The following is a 17,913-nucleotide window of genomic DNA, read 5'->3' as shown; positions in this document are numbered from 1 at the left end:
CTGGGAGCTTCTGCCCCTCACTGATGTTTGTCAGGATGCCATGTCCACAAACCCCCAGCCCTGCCCTGCTGCTTGCCACTCAGGAGTTTACCTGTATGCCAGGTTTGGCATCTGTGCTGCTAATTCTTGCTAATTCTTGCTCACAGGTGGAGCTGTACTGTTCAGAAATCAGTTCAATTACCAGTATCTTTGGAAAATATCTCATGGCATGAAAGCTTTGTGGATTAGGAGGCAATGGCTATACAACTGTGATGTTTGAAATTTTGTTGTTTTTTTTTTTTTTTGTTAGAGGGTTAATGATGTGCTATAATCCCACATAATTACTATATTCTTAATGGAGCCCAATAAAAAGATTAATAAAGCTATTCTGGAATAATTACTTTGGTGTTTACATAGAGAAAGCAGTAGCAATGAGCACAGTCTAAGAGAGGGCAAGCAAGAGCTATGACAATCCACATCCCTCCTCACCAGCACCTCCTCTGCTGGTCTAGTCCTTCATCAAAAGCTTTTAAAAAGGTCTTTCAAGCTGCATTGACCTCAATTGACTTTGAACTCCCAGAATTCTGTGAGTGGATATTACTTGCCCCCTTAATTCTTGAGATTTCCTTAGGAATTTCTGATTTGATCGAGGCCTACATCTTTTTCAAGTCTAAGTCAAACTATTATTTCCCTAGCCTTCATATGTTTTTGAAAATTATTAATTTATAAACAGCTGTACTTGACATTTCATTTGGGATGCAGGAAAAGCTGGCTAGTGGTTTTCTGTGGTAGATATATCTCTTCAGAAAATGCCTGCTGGAAGTACGACTTCAAGGTTTATCTTGGCATATCCAAACTGGCACTTGGAAGAAATAACTTCATTCATGGCTCTATTTTTTGTTGTTGCTAGTAGTTTTGTGCTTGCTAAAGTATAGCATGTGTGCATGTATGCCAGGACAAAGATACAATATCAATGGAGTTGCATATAAGGTTTTGCAAATAGTTATCAGAACAAATAGTTAACAGGCATGACAATCGTGACACATGTGAGCCTCCACTTGTGTTCATACAGCTTGCAGCTGAAGTCATGTAGGAACTATGGTTAATATGAGCCAATCTTGGTTAACCTTTAGTGATTATGCATGTCATCAAATCAATAAAAATGCTAACCTGAGTTACCCCAGCTTGCGCACCGTTATCCTCAAGTTGGCATCTTGAACTGGAGTCCCCTTACAACATCTGACAACTGCAAGGCCAGTAATGCCAGAAGATTAACCCATAAATGACACCTCCTTTTTCTTCTGGGAGGATGATTTTTATCAAGTCTGTTTTCTGGTTTTGATTCATTTCCTCACAAAATGAAGACTATTAAGACAGTCCAAGCACATATTAAAATTTGAAAGGGTTCATGTTTCCTTTTTTTCCATATAATCTTTGGCTGCCTCTGCCTTGAAATATTTCTGTTGCCCTCCCTCTGCCCTGAAGAATTCTGATAATGGGTTTGGGTGAAGTCATCAAAAAATAAAAGTAGTGAAATGCATGAAAAATCGAAAGGGTGTCTACTTTTTCTTGGATTACTTCCGTCAAATAAGGTCTGAAGCAATTCAAGCAAAACATGATCTTTTCTTCTTCTTCCGTTAGTGAAGGTCAGTTATCGGTGGGTTATACACATGTAGAAAAGTTACCTTACCATAAATGTAATTTCCACTGTTATTCCTTAAATTTACCTTGTTGATAGCCATGCTACATTGTATAATATGTGTAATCATAATAAAATTTTAAATTTATTTGTAAGCACAAACTGTAGTTCTGGTTAGATACCTTTATTCCCTGAAGTTTTCAGCCCAGATCAGATTTGTTTCCCTCCTTCTCTTTCCTCACCAGCAGACTGTAAATATTCCAGTAAATGAAGACTCAAGATCTGCATTTCTTCTTAAGAACAATGATCTTATGAATGTTGTTGACTTTCTTTGAAGAAAAAAAGAATCTGTAGCAAGAGATCTGGTACTGAAGGCACTTTCCCTCATATGCCTTCCCCCAAACCTCATTCATTTGAGTTCCACCCTGAACCTGTTCGTAGTGACTTTTATACTATAGTTTCAGATTGGTGTGTGTGTGGATTTTCGATGCAGCTATGGATGTAGAAGTAGGTATCTGGTGCCTGAGAGTATTTCAGAGAGTCTCAAGGATTGCTGTAGACCACCTGCACTGATTTTCAGGGTAGACCTGCAAGAGAGCGTCTACTGCGCACAGTGGTCCGGTGTTCAGAAAGCAAACTTGCTTTCTAATTTGCTAGCTTGCTAGCAAACTGGCTCTTGAGAATCAGTTAATGATAGATCATATATCTGAAGTTGGCACTGCATTGTGGAGTGCAGCCATAGCCTTAAGAGCCTTTAAAGGATGAGTGGCTGTTACTGATCTATAAAACATTATTGCGTAGCAATTTATTCCACAAAAACAAAATGATACAAGGAGAAACTGTATTCATTACATAAACAGCACACTTCGACAAACAAGATTGACATTCTATAAGCAGCACACATGTAGGAATGTGAACTTTATAAAACGAATCGTGAAAGGAACAAACTGTTACAGTCTGATGTAATTTCAGTAATTTTGTAATTGAGAATTTCCACCCACTATGCGTGAAAGGAAAAGTACACATAGTCCTGCACACCCATTATGTATTTACTTCTTTGATAGTGGCAAACATGTTAGCTGTTGAAATGATGGCTTTGGGTCCATTATTCCTTGACCGTTCACAGAGATGTCATTTCTTCCTACAGTTAGGAAGGGGAAAATTTGTATTTTGATAATTAATGTCATTCCTAATTGGAAGAAACAAAAACAGCTCTTTAACTGGGGCTTTTTTCTCCAGCAAGACAAAATGAGCTTATTGGGGGGAAAACTGTATGATAGCTTACAGTTGATTTCTTTCAGACAGCAGTAATGGAAACTGTCCTTTTAAATATAATTACATATGTGAACAATCAGTGAGATCTGCCAAAGTTTTCATTGCTGTGAAGTTAATCTTTCATCTTTTCAAACATTTATTTATAGATCCAGATCAGTTACAGGAAGAACAACAGCAGCTATGGCCTCAATTATAAATGTTTGTACTCATTGGTAGAAAAGTGTACATGTACATATATACAAACACACATACCAGTATTCCAGACACACACCAGAAACTTCTGTACTGCTAAAAGTAAAATCAAACTCATATTTTCCATTTCCATTTTTGAACCTACCTTTGTGTTATGCTGCAAATTTTACTGACTTATTAGGTTCAGGCACTGCTTATCGTTCAAACTTACGTTATTCATACAAACCAAGCCTGAACATCAGATACTGGAAGGTCAGTTTTTGGCACTGCACTTCTGGAAAGATGTGAACTAGTTGGAAAGAATCTGGAGGAAAGCAACAGGAATGAGTAGATGTCTAGAAAACACAACCCATGAGAAAAGATTGAAGGTACCAAGGTTGTTTAGTCTATAGAGGAGCAGACGGAGGGGAAAAATTTTAATAGTTTTCAAATATCTAAAAACCAGCTACCCTTATCTATTTTCCAAGCTGATGGCTGATAAAGCAAGAAGGAATGATCTTAAATGGTGGTAAGAGAGAGACAGAGGAGACACTAGGAAATACACTGTAATGGTATGGCCAGAGAAGCACTGGAAGAGTGTTGGAATCTCGATCATCTGGAGATTTTGAAGAGTAGGTTAGAAAAGCATCAGCCAAGAGTAGATTTTGCGGTGGAGGGCAGGGGAAGGAATGAGAGGGTTGAACTAGGCAATCTTTTGAGGATCTTTTGAAAACTTCTTGTTTCTGGATTACATTATGTCACACCCTGGGCTGTTATAGTAGGGTATTACACTCCCTTCAGTACCCTTTCAGGCATTCATGATAGCCTGGGGACAGATCTCATTTTCCAGATCAGGATGCACCAGTGGAAAAGGTTACCATCCCACATCATTGCATACAGTGGGAGCATACCATTTCTTTGTTCTGTCTTTCCAGTCAGCTACCAGAGTCATTTATGTGGATGCTCCAAAACCATTTCAGTCAAGATAACTAAATTAGTAAAGACCTGCTTGAAGTGTGTATACTAATCTGGCTGTCTCATTTGACTGAGCAGCTTCTGCCAGTAGGTCTCCAGCAAGATCAATCATAAGGAGGAGGTGAGGCTGGGCTATTTGGTTGAGCACGTTTTCTTCTCCCCGCTTAAGACTTTGTAGACATTGCTCTGACCATAATTGTCCCTGCTAATCTTGCTGCTTTCCCACCTGCCATCCTTTCTTCAAGGAACAAATCTCTTTACCATTTCCTCACATCCAATTCAGTTTTTAGATAATTTTTGCTCTGTTGGACAAAACTCATGCATCATGGGTTGTACCTCTGACATTTTTTACCAGACATAAAGTTAATATATGTTAGGATAAGTTACAGTCAGACTGGGGTTGGAGGCTGTCGTTGTCCTCAGGAAGAAATGGGCAAGGTAGATAATGTTTTACTGTTGTTTTAAATATCATGTTCATTTTGATATATTGCCTTTCTGGCAAACCAGGTCCATTCTTCAGGAACTGCCAACATGAAGCTGATAATGCATTATACACTGCAAAATCAGTCCAAGAAGTTATAGTGGTAACTGGCAAGACCTTCTCTTCTTAACAGCCTGTTAATATTTAGAGGGTAACTCGGACATTTCAGTTCTTTGCTAGCTGAAACTCAGGATAGAACTTTAGATTCTGGGGAAGAAAAGAGAAACTACTAAGAGACTGATGAAATGGTACTCTCAGACTCTTACACTAAGACCCAAAAAGGGCTCAGAGGTTGTGCACCACACCTTTCGGTGCCTGGATTCAAGCTGGACTGGCAGCCCCAAGCCAGGTGCCTGGCTGCTCTCTCCAGTGCATGGGGAAAGCATCTCAGAGTGGAGGGGCTGCAAAAGCCTATGACCCGGACAGAAAGCCACCCCAGCTGGCTGCTGGAAAACACAATGGGTAGAGGTGCTCTGAAAAGCCCTGTTTTCTTCTGGGACCTGTCCTAGCCACTGGGCTGTGTTTGGGATGCTGTGAGGCTCATGCGGATGTTCTTCTTCTTGAAAAGGGGGTCCGTGAGTGACATGACAGAGAAAGGAGACAGAAGTGAGAGGGCAGACTGTGGAAGGATGCTCACCTCAGTGACTGAGGCCGCCTGGGAGCTAATCTGAGCCTTACAGCTGTGATAAGTATCAGCAGGCAGCCGAGTGCCCCTATTACAGGTGAAAATGTGAGTTATTCTCCTTCCTACCCGGTGCCTCTGAGTCAATCTGTAGTTACCTCCAGTTACCCTGTGGACTCATTTTGGTCAGAGCTGGGGAGTGCCTTCAGCCTTGGGTCTCCCACACTCCAGAGCTATCCCCTACCTGTGCAGTCTCCGGAGAGGGAGAGGAGACTGCTGCCATCACCCTCTCTTCCTCTAGTTACATCTGACAAGGGAAGAGTTCTCACCTGCTCTAGTTTTGAAACAAAGGTAAGGAAATTGTTCAAGACTGTGAATCTTGAGGGAGACAACTGAACAAGGAGCATGCATCCCAGAATATAAACCAGAAACCTTCCCCAAATAATTCTTGGTTGTCTTAGCTGTGTCCATACTCAGTATGCTAGCTGTTGTAGGTCATTGTGATGTGCTCGTTTGCAGCATCTCCTGCACTGGCCGCTTTGGAGGAAGAAACACTTTGCAGGACTGGAGGGAAAATACTGATGAAAGATTTTGAAGACATCCTATCTTAGTTAACTGATGTGTCTTTTTTGAGACTATGTAAAAGACGGGGGGAAGCTGTGTTCTTGACTGGGATAATCTTTGTATTACACGGATATTTTGTTAAGGACCTCATGCAAGTGGAGATATTCAGCAATACATTGCAGACTGGTAAGCCTGAGTCCATGACTGCTAAAAGGCTAAAATAAACCCCAAACTTTCTTCCAGTTTTTTGAGACCTTGCATCCATCTGCCACATCTCTTGTCCTACCTTGCATTTCTGGACCCTCTAAAATTCCCAGGTGTGTATAAGCATGACTCACACAACCTCCATCTGCTCTGTGATCCATGTTGGGCATAAGAACCTTATATCTCTGCCATGAAGCCAAAGGGCTCCCTTCAAACTAAACACACTTTCTGGGTGGGTAGAATGCCTTCTTAAAGGGATACTCCCATCTGAAGATTTTATTGCATTTACATGCAACTGTTTGGATGATGTAGAGGATTATAAAAGTTTGTATCCTTATAAAAAATCAGTAACGCAATGGAAGATGAAAATAGATTCCAAAGAGCTGAACTTTTTACAGGAGTTCTTCAAGATTTAGAATTGTCATAGAATTTAGCACAACCCTGGTTATCCTTGAGTTAGAGATTTAAAGTTGCTCTTGTTGCTCATGGCATTTGCAATCACTCATTTTATAAAGATAATTTGCTAGTTTTGCAAGAGACTCTGTACCCAGGGTCTATCTTTCTGTGCTGGCTTTCTGCTTTCAAGGTGAATGCATACAAAGATGCATTTCATTCTGACTAGAAGTTGAAATCCCTGCCAGGTACAGCATAACACTAATGAAGATCAATACAATTTGTTTGGACGGTTAGAAATAGGTATAAAAATGGAAGCTAGTTCCATTCTGTAAGTAAGTCCTCAGTTTACAGGTTTAGTTACAGTTCACAGATTTACTCACATTAATCTAATGAAATTTAACAAGATAGTTAAAAGTATGTCCACATAGTTCCTTCCATCTGTAAAGCAGTTCTGGAAACACTGCATGACAACATAGAACTTAGAAATCAATGGCAAAAGGTGTGTGGCAGGGGAAATCAGTAACACTGTTATTAAGTGGGACGTTATTTTCCGTGTATACTGGTAGAATAGAAAGACATTTACCAGAGCAAAACCTGCTATCTAGAAATACAACGTTGCCTAAAACATTTCAGCAACACAGCCAAGGAGTAAGGGACTTCAGGAAATGAGAAGTAACTCTGGTTTAGCTCAGGAAAGCCAGCTCCTTTTCTTGAAACTATTCCATAACCCTTCACTTGCATATAAATTGCAAGTAGCAAGAGACTTTTAAGAGTTGTACAGGCATGTTTTGTATGATGAGCAGCCTCCTCCCAGCTGCAGTGTTTGGTGGCGTAGCGAGGGGGGAGCAGTGGCAGCATTCTTCATGGGGTCACCATTCACGCTTCAAACAGGACATATATGGGGACTACAATAACACTGGTGCTGTTATGAATGTATATTAGAAAGCATCAAAGTGGATATAATTTATCCCTGTGGCATCCAGATGCCATGGAAACCCACCTCATATAAGCCAGAATGTTTCTTTTATGATTTAAATTCCATTTTTTCTGGCCCACAGGAAGCATATGAATACCACCAAGGGAGAATTCACATATAAACTCCCAAACACTTCTTAGCAATTTCAAACCTTTTCCAAACTGACAGTAAGATCATCTGTATGATCCCTGTGTACATTTTCAATCCTTTAGTTGCTTCAAGAAGCAGCAGAAAACTCTTTAATGTAAAACTTGATGTAAAGCTCTGTCTATGACATTTTAGTATGAACACTCTTACACAAAACCAGATTGCATTGTACTTCTACTGGATGGAGAAGTGACCAGGACAGCGAGTCTAATGAAGATACTATTTCCTTACAGAGTGATGAAATGGAAGGCCATAAAAGTTCTTAAAATCTTGCTCAATGGTTTAAACAAATATTTGTTATCTTTTTTAGTAACATGGTTCTCAATCGCTGAAGGTTCCCACTCATTGTGAGAAAGGAAAACAAATAATTCATATGCTAAACAGGAGTAAGATAGTTGTGTTGTTGGAAATCTAACTTTAGGAGCAAAATTTAAGCTAAATTTTGTAGGAAAGAGAGAGGCTGCATGGCAAACGTTGAATTGTCTATAATACCCTTAAAATTCAGTGAGGACCAGCTGAAGACTTGATCAGCTTACTTGTATTTTTTCAGAGGCAAAGAAGCAAAGTCACTAGGCCTGTCTGAGTCCTCCCATGAAGTTGCTGTGTCAGAGTTCTGTAGGTTGACTTCATGGCACAGAAGACGGACGTTATCTCTCAATCACTCACCGCCTTCCTGCTGTATCCTTCAGCTCCTTCATAAATCTGAAATGAATCTTACTGTGGTGAAGCTTAGAAAAATCTTTTCCCTAAAAGTATTTCTTGTTAGCAGATGACTAATCCTTGCCACCTCTGCCTTCCTGTGCTGTTAGGAACTTCCCCTTCTTCTGCCTGTGTTTTCCTCTGTCTCAGTGCTGCAACACTTGCATTCACAGGTATTCTGTTTTTTGTTTTGGTTTTTTTTTTTTTTTTTTCACTAGCTACAACAGCTGCATTGATGACAGTAATTTGTGGGTGTATAAATACCCGGGGAAAAAAGTGAGTGCCATGCTTAATGCTCTGCAACACTTTGATAATGACAACTGCATATTTATTTTCTTTGAGGTTGGTCAATAGCTATTGGTAAGGTGCAGGGATGGACTGCTTCTGTCAGCACAATTGGAGCTATATTCTTCAGTAGAGTTTATTCATTAATAAACTCAAAGTAGAGTTTATTCAATAATATTGTTAAAATATTTACACAAATATTTTCTTACAAGTTCTGAGACCGACACTCTGTGTTGCCTACAATATATGCTTTGCCTCTAAAGGCTGTTTTGTTAAAAGCTTTCCTGCTTTACTGCTTCATTCCCCTGTTGTTGAAGGTCTCTGCCAGAGGAGCACAGGAGTAGGCCTCTGTCTGACTTTGGATGCCACCACCACTAACCAGCTGCATGAAGTTATTACCCCAAAGTGAGTGAGCAGAGCAGAACATGTGCCCACACCTTGGCTGTTCCAGTTCATGCTTAAGCTGCTGATGGCAGTGGATTTACATTAAGATGCCAAAATGCAAAGCACGTGGCTTTCTGCCTGGTTTCTTCTGTGATGGTGGTGGTGACCACCAGCAGAAGAAAAAGCAGCTACAGGATAGAGGAGACCCATAACATCTTCAGTTGCTCCGGTTGTTCACCAGTGACTGTGATCATCTGCCAGGGTAACTGCAGTCAGAGGTATCACGGCAAGTTGCACAGATGTATCTGAACACGCTTTGAACTAGCTGCCTTGGATACGGCTGGACAAACAGCTGAGGCAGCACAGAGTCCTGTGCAGGCTATGTTTCCAGTTATTTATTCAGCTTCTCAGGTGGTTTGCATAACCCAAGCTGGGATTGTGCTGCCATAGCTACGTAGTAACAGCACTCCTGCCAGTTGAAAGTCAGACTGGACTTGGGTGTATGAGCTCCAGCCACAGCTCGACGCAAACCGACCAGCTCTGCCCTTATTTGTTTGTACAGTGGGGTTTCGATTCCCCACTGGGACCTTCAGGCACTGCTGCAATAGAAATAATAATGAAGCATTAATAACTTCTGCTGAATCATTTGAAAACTATTCACTGTGCAGTTGATGTTTATTTATTAGTGCAGAATAGGTGATGCAACAAAAGATGGCAAACAAAATGAGTGTGGACTGTTTTGTTCCAATTCATTGTATGTTTTCTTCTGAGGATAATTATGTCTTAAAATGAAAGCAAATTACGTGCATTTGTGGTTGGAAAGATTCCCCTTGCCTCCAAATATCTTCTTAAAATGGCTTTGTTTATAAGTCCTGGTATTGCTTTACTATTAATGCAGTACTGATAAAGTATCTGGAGAGAGGTGGTTTTTTTCCAAAACAGAGTTATGAGATTTCAGAACTGGGTATGTTCTGTCCTTCTGTTAATATTTCTATGTTCTTTTGGCATAAATTCATGCCAGCCTCCACCTTTGGACCCAAAACAGCTAGATGGAGCTCTTTCCTCTCTAATTAACAGGAAACTGCCTTAAAGAACTAATTTAAAATCTTTAGACCAATCCTGCCAATAAAAATATTCTCATTTTTTAAATAAGGTAGCTCTGAGTAAGAACTATGTAGGAAGGTTTTGCAAGATTAGACCCAAAGGCTTAAACTGGAAAAATGTTAATAATGTGCATGTGAACAGAGCTGGTTCTGTAGTGCATGGACTATTGACAAAAGAGATAAAATGAAAGAGAATGAAGTATAACTTGAAGGTTTCCTGTCAAGCAGTGTCTCTGCAGTTTATATACACATATATAAAAAGGATTGGATTAGATGATATAATGATCTTTCTTTGTTGCTGACTCAATGAATCTAGACAGATGTCAAGTGGATTTGTTAGTGAAGATAGCTAAGGTGCTGCTTGTAAGAAGCTGTGTTGAAACAAGCCAGGTAGAGGTCCTATGATCTTAAATAGCACAGCCAAGAGAAGACTAAACATTGTCTTGAAAATGTACAAAGCAGAGCAGCAGTCTCAGATAGTCGTGCCAGTTACTCTTGCTAAGTTAGGAAAATCTACCCTAGTATGGATATATTTCCTTTTGTCAACCCTCAGGAAATGAAGAGAAATGAAAATGGAGAACTATTTGCGTTAAAAATATGCACGGTAAAGATATGCATCATTTATTTAAATTTAATTAGATATTACATTTTGGAAAAGTAAAGGTAATGGTAATAAACAGAGGTCTGAGGGTGCTTACTCTTTGTTTTCCTTTGTAATGCATACACCTACTGGGATTGCACTAAAACCTCTTAGAATCAATGGAAGACTTTACCACTGATTTGAGGGAACTAAAAATAAACTATGTCACATAATTGCTTTCACAAATAACTCATCAAACTCCACTCTTGAAACTGTGCTTCTGTCAACTACTAAGAGATCCAGGTTATAGGGAGAGACACCGAGACTGAGCTGTCTGCTTCTGCTTTGTTCTCCCCTTCATAGTCTATCAGCACCATAAGCTAGCAGAGGGGGCAGAGCTGCAGTGACACTCTGTGGCACCCACACATTTCCTCAACTTCAGATCGCACAAGCGTGTTCCAGAGGCTACCACAACCTCCTGCTAGTTCTGCTGTCTGAGACCTGGAGCCTGTCTTCCGAGGCAGCCAAAGGGTGGTGGGTGTACTTGCTTCCCTTAAGTACCTCCATTGCCATGGCCCAGGATGGAGGACTCCAAAGTGGACCCTGGGATTTTCTCAGCTGTAAATGGCACTGTGGACCTGAAGGAGTCTGCCTGAGCTGCATAATTCAGTCTCATGCTGTTACAGTCAGTCACAACCTCTATCCCTCTTTGCCTGTTTAGCTCCAGCTAACAATAGTTATTGTTTGCGGCCACAGCTCCTACTGGAAAGCTGTTCAGGATCTCACTGTACTAAAGATTAGAAACCTTCTAATCTCCAGATATAACTTATTAATAGCCAGTTTATACCTACCTGTTCTCATAGAAGCATACCTGAAATCTTAAACAGACCTTCTCCCTCCATGGTGCTAGTGGAATAGAGTCAAGCTGTGGCTACATTAGCAAATTAATTTCAGTAATAAGACTGGATTGGTAGACAGAAGCAGTCAGTGCTGAGACTCTTGCATTACATCCTTTACAGGCAGTTTGGAGTTTACCTGGGATATGATTTATTCTGGATGAATGTCTCCACTGCACTTGTGGTTCAAAGCTTTCTAAAGGAAATCTGTGCTTCAGACCTTTTCTGCCTGAATCTCAGGTTCCTCTAGGAAGTGCCACACTGCCCATCTGCCTCATGCAAATTCATGCCACTGCTCACAGCAGTTTCCTCACTGCTATTATCTGTGTAAGGTCAAACATATGAAAGTATCAATTCTGTTCCTGCTCATGCTGTCTCTCCACAACACCACCTGCAGCTCCATCCACCTCCCTCCTCACAGCCTGCACAGTGTCTGCTGCACTGTGCTGCAGGCAAGGTGTGAATCCTGTGGCTTCAGTAGGTACCCCAGCAGGACAGCCAGAGAGAATTGACACTTGCACTCCCGGATTTCTGTGTCTGCTCTGACTACTTTGCCCAGGCTTGATTGATGTTGAGTTGAGACTACTGGAATGGCATCACCATTGGGATGACCAGTAGTGGGTATGGAATTTCCCACTGCAGTGGAGCACCACCAAGAATCTCTCTTGTGAGCTGGTGCCAGGACCTTACCACCCTGACATGAAATTTTGCAAGCTGGTATCTGTATTCAGAATAGCAGCTGTAGCCCTATGGAGCCTTACAAACTTCAAAGCCTGGTCTGTGGCTAACCGGTGTGGGATAGGCAAGTCCACCACGGGCAGGGTGCAGTGAAGCTCTCTAAGACCATTCTCCACATCTGCTTCCTACATATAGTGCAAATAGGTGACATCAGCAAAATCTTTGAGACCTTTGCAATACAGTGGTTGCAGAACAGTGTGTGTCGTGGGGGAGAGGGGCAGAGCCCTTCTTTTTCATCCACTTCCCAGTGCATGGCAGCTACAGCCACCTAAACAGCCAGGGCTACCACCACTTGTTGTTCAGGCCCAAGGCAGGCCAAAATGCCTTGATAGAGTTCACCAAAAAGAAGGACTCTGGATACTCATGCCTTCTACAGCTCTGGCCATGAAGTCAGTGGGGTGCTGGCACCACCTTTTCAAGCTGAATGAGGATCATTCAGAGCACTCAGGCCCTGTAGAGAAGCTGCATATCCATGCATCACTGGATCACGAGTCTGCTGAGGACTATGAGGACTACATTGCCAAGGATGGGAATGCTCCCTTACTGCAGGGAGCTTCTTACTGCATGTGCAAGTCACGTGCATTTGGCCAAAACACTGCAAGGTGGAGGGCCGCACTGAGCAGCCTTGATGCCAGTGCCCTCCAAATTATGGGTGCCTGCTGTGTCCTGCAGGGTTGTGGGAGAACGCTTTTTGGACTGCAACTGTGAGGAGCAGTTTCTTCAGAACGACTGTGCACAACCTGTTGCACTCTGCACACAGAACACCCAGGATGACATGCATGCTTGGGATACTATCTGTTCCTTCATTGACAGAGGGCATCTGAGACAAGATGTTTAAATGTCCCCATCTTTTCCAGAAATGAAACTTAATGGAAATCTGAAAGTTTAAAAAAGAAAAAAAAGTCCTGAAATGTCTTTTAGGTCTGCTTAGTCTTCCTCCAGGAGAGGCTACAGGGGATTTCTATAGCCCTAGGTGGGGCTTAGCTGCTCACTGGTAGCGCTCAATACACTATCCCTTTTCAACAAACATGGTTACTCTAGCCAAGTCTTTGCTAGCTCTCTCTGCCTCCTATGACTTTTTCTGCATATCAGTATGTGCTTTGACTCTTTAACTCTCAGAAAACCACCCCCACCCTCCGTTGAGGTGGGTCTCCTGCCCTCACAGGTCTTTCCTGGAGTAGCTGCTCGGGGGGGGGGAGGTAGCAGCCAGAATATACATGCAGCTCAGGTGAGAGGGGCTGTGGGTGGGTGTGTTTTTTGCTGCTCAGCAAAGATCTGACAGGAGAAGGGGGCCTTGAGGGTGGTTTGCTTGCATGTGGCACTGCAGGGAGCTGGCAGCAGACACCGTGGTGGGAGGGAAGCTTGTTGAAGGCTCTGTTCATTGAAGCCGTTTGGCGGATGGGACAATCGATAAGCGTTGGAGTAGTAGAGCTAGCTGGCCCTGAATGGTGGGAAGGGACGCCTCAGCAGGAAGATCCTCCTCACATGTCAGACAAAGCTCTCACTCGTCCTTCATTCTTTTCAAATTTTGGAAAAAATCTCCCATCTCTTCTGTGTCTAGTCTTTTGCCTCAAACACTCGATTCACAGAGAAACTGAGCCCTTCCAGCCTCACAAGTTGCCTGTGTTCCTTGCCCCAGAGGGACTTAAAGCTGGAGTCCCAGAAACTGTGCTTGCCCTCCCACACATGAAGCACTTAGGAACCAAGGTTTCTGCAATGACACAGCTATTCAAGGAACCACTGCTACACCCTTCCCATGCTATGAGGGGCCATCAGTACCTACAACCCACACTCCCTTCTCCAGCAGCTTGCTCTTATCCCACGCAAACAACGTATTGCATGTGCTAGGGTGGCCCAGCGTTTTAGATGAAGGTGAAATACCTGCAACTAAACAGAAATGGGTTAGCATAGGTGACTTCAACTCCTGAGCTGACAGGCCCCATCACTTGTAAGGAGATCAACATAGTATAGGCTGATAAAGTCAACATAGCCAAGAACTGCTTAGGAGCAAGGACAGAGAAAGAGCGATAGGGAAGGGATGCAGGGGTGGGGAGGAAAACACAGTCAGCAGTACAAACATCCCCCTGGGGAACAGTGCCCACTGCTGTCAGTGTTGTAACACAACTCAGTGGGGTTAAGGTTGGTAAAAACTGGCTAACGTGGCTGAATCAAAAGGGCAACACAATGCCTGTAACTGTGCCTACTGAAGAGAGGAAAGCAGTTACCATGATGTTCAGAGCTTGCTGTCTCTCCACCAGGCTGTTTACCTGCCATTGCTGACCTGGAGGTCTCTCTTCAGGTCCCTTTCTCCTCCAGCTCCTTCTCTTCCGAGGAACCTGGGCTTGAAGCTCTGAAGAAAGGTGGAGGAGCTGCTGTTGTTGCCACTTCTCCTGAGCTCCTGGCCCTTTTAAGCATCTGGAATAATCCTTGTAACACCAGCTCTGAATTGTCTCTCTTCTCTTTCCTTGGTGCTTCCTTGAACCTGAGGTACTGCACCATCCTCTGGGATGGCCTCTTCAGCCTTCTGCTTACAGCAGCATTGGGATGGGCGGGCAAAGGAAGGACAAGGCAACTCTGTGCCCCATCTTCATGAGAGGGCTCTTGGAGGAGAGGAAAACAAGTTTGTCAGTCCCTCTGTGCCTCTGAGGGTGCAGTGCCCTGTTCTGTTTCCTGTGGTCATCCTCCCCACTGTTCCCAGGCTGTCATGGGCACAGCTTTCTGGAGAGCTGGAACAGACCTTTTCTACCCTGACAGACTCCTCTGAGTGGCAGGTGAAGCCAAGGTCTGAATAGCCCACCAGGTACTGATTAATTACCTCTATGCCATGTCCAGCACTTTGACACAGGAGACAAAGTCTCCAGCGGGCAGTTCACCTCTGCAACAGAGGAAGGCAGAGCAGCAAGAAGCTTCAAATGCTCAAGTGTTGAGAGGGGCAGAGCAGAGAGCTGCTGTTAGGCAGTGAGGGCAGAAAGCTTCCTCTGTGCTCACAATGATCCCTTACTTTGCTTTCGCTGCCTGGAATGTGTATCTATTGAGCCAAAGCATGTCAGCTCCCGGAGGCAGTAGATGAAGTTTTTGATTGCACTGAGGGCGTCACCTCAGGATTTGTCACAAATCTGCTGGATGCCTTGCTACCAGCTGTCAGACTGAGGAATGGTCTGGGGCTGTGTGTTATAGGGGCTGTCCAGAACCCTACTGGGTGCTCTCTCCAGTAACCAAACTCCTGGAGTTGCTGCTGATGCCAACATATGTCCACTTTCCTATCTCTCTCCAGGTCACGAGACACCATGCTGTGGACTTCTATTAGCAGTGATGGTGTGTTTGCAAATATGATGGAGCACCCTTTTTTCTCCCCACTTTTCTTCCAGGAATACAAGACCCACAGGTTATCCTCTGTTTGCAGGCTGCCTGCTCAAATAGGGAACAAAACTGCTTCTTCGTCCTAGATGCTGTGTTCCTGGAAGCACATTTTCTCCAAAACTTCATTGACTATTTGGTGCCATAATGGATTTCTATGAAAGGACAGGCATGACCATGACTCCTGGAAGGAGGCAGGCATGCACAAGCGTGCAGAACCATGCAGCTTCTTTTTCGGTGTGAGAATGTGGAAGAGAGATGGAGAGGAGTGGTAGCCAGCTGTTATCCCAGTGGCATCCTTATGTTCTAAATACAGGGAAACCTTTCAGCATCTACGTTTCAGTCTCATGACTGAGGGCAGGAATGGGAGCAATAGTGATGTTGTGCATGGTGCCATCACTACATCTTCAGATGATAATCCAATGCATACAGGAAGGGAAAGGGATCATGCAAGAGTGTCAGTCCACAGAAGGCTGAGGGATGAATCGCCATGGTGTGCTGCATTTCCAGCTTGCCCAGATGCCTGGACTGAGCTAGATGCTCCTGCTGGGTGGGATTGGATGAATGGTTTCGGATGTAGACAGTTGCTACGTGGAAAAATTCTCTGGCAGCTTATAACCCTTGGCAAATAGTTTGCAAAAGTGATCAGACCAGCAATATGTTAAACCACAGCTCTACATATACAGCTGTAATACAGCTGTTAGAGGTTCACTCCTCCTCTTCCCAGCCTAGAGATATGAGTATTGTACATGAACTGTACCCTTATCTATGCTTGAATTAACTTGGACAGAGGGTGAGTGTTGCAGGTCATGGTGGGGGTGGCCAAAGCAGGAGCCCCTCAGATGCCCTCATGTGCCTTCTGCAGGGTTTAGGTGTGGGCTCTCTACGTCAGTACCGGCCTGGTGGCACGGTGACACAGGGCTATGGAGGTTCAAACAAGCAGCCAACTTTATGGTAGAATCCCAACCACAGAACTTTTAAAGCTGTCTGTAATGGACACAGATCTTCTCCTGTCCTCTCAGTGTGATTATTTTCTTCAGAAAAACTATTGTTCTCTGCTTGAATTTCATGCAACATTACTAGCAACCTGCTGATACTGCCACTGTGTTATTCAACTGCCCAACTAGTTTTCAGCCTGTTTGTCTCACAGTTTTATGAAAGATGTCATTTCCTCAAGTCTCTGTGAATCTTCTAGGAGAATGGGCAGGTGTCTGATATTTTGACAGACAAGACAAAGATTGCAAGTTGGAAAAGGAAGCAGTGACAAGGTTGGGCTGGTAACCAAGGGGAAGGGTAGCAAACCCAGAGACACCTCTGTAGAGGCTGAAGGGTCAGTTGCAAAAACAGGTGAGGCATAGCAGTTGTTGACAAATACAAAGGCAGAGATGGCACTTGTTCCTTTGCATAGCAGGAGAGACGCTTTATGGTGTTGTGGGATCTGTGGAAGAGTCAAGAGCCTCTTCACAGCATAGATATTTTACAGAACACCTAGTGGCAATGTGGCCCACACCCTGGCTCGACATCCACTCACCATGGAGCATTGGAGCATTTCTGAAGTGGCAATTTCATTTTAGTTTCCTCCAAGGGGAATTTAACTTGTGCACACCAAAATCACTCTGCCACCTGAACCAACATGCTGAAACAGAGGCAAACAAGGGAGTCTCTTGAAAACTGCATGACTGTTTCAAGCCACAGTGTCAATGTAGACATTACCTCACACTCTGTTCTCAGCCTTCCAAGGGTGAGGGGAAACAAGCTGAGATTTTCACGTTGGTGTCCTGGCCTTGTAGCTGAGATGTGGCACTGTAGATCAGTACAATACCTACAGGATCCCTGGTCTAGTTTCCATGCCCACTTTCTCTTCTGAGGAATTCAGGTATAAGGATGCTTTTTTGCATCTGACCCACCCCCATATAAAAGTTGGTATCTGGACCTGGGAACCTGGAAGCATCAGTAAGGGACAGTAATATGGACATGACTTGTAGGTTGCCTCCTCTGAACCTACTATGTTGCACTGCAGGAGGATGCCTCCTACTGTGTCCCAAAAGACCAAGGTTGATGGCAAACCTACCTCCTTAGTTACGTGTAGAGGGCCTTTTTTTTTTTTCATTTGGCAGTATATGATCCAAGAAGATGCCTCCCAAAAGTCCTATAGTATTGAAAAGATTAAACAAAAGTAATCTAAGTAATTTGGGACAGTAAACTTATCCCATTGGATCTATGTGTTTTTTTTCATTTCTCTCCTTAAATGATACTTTTGGAACTGAACAAAGTGGAAAAAAATGGACTGGATTTTTTTATTCCACTGAAGTGTAACAAAGGGCTGTGATTTAAATCAATTCTGTTTCCCCTTTTTGGGAGATAATGTGCAAAACCTTTGCACATAATAACACATTTTAAAAGCAAATCTTTGATATAGAATTATAACTGTTAAAAAATGAA

The sequence above is a fragment of the Platalea leucorodia genome (genome assembly GCF_965183815.1).
Source record: "Platalea leucorodia genome assembly, chromosome: 2".
Classification (NCBI taxonomy): domain Eukaryota; kingdom Metazoa; phylum Chordata; class Aves; order Pelecaniformes; family Threskiornithidae; genus Platalea; species Platalea leucorodia.
The sequence above is the reverse complement of the archived record's forward strand: the minus strand, read 5'-3'. Positions refer to the sequence as shown.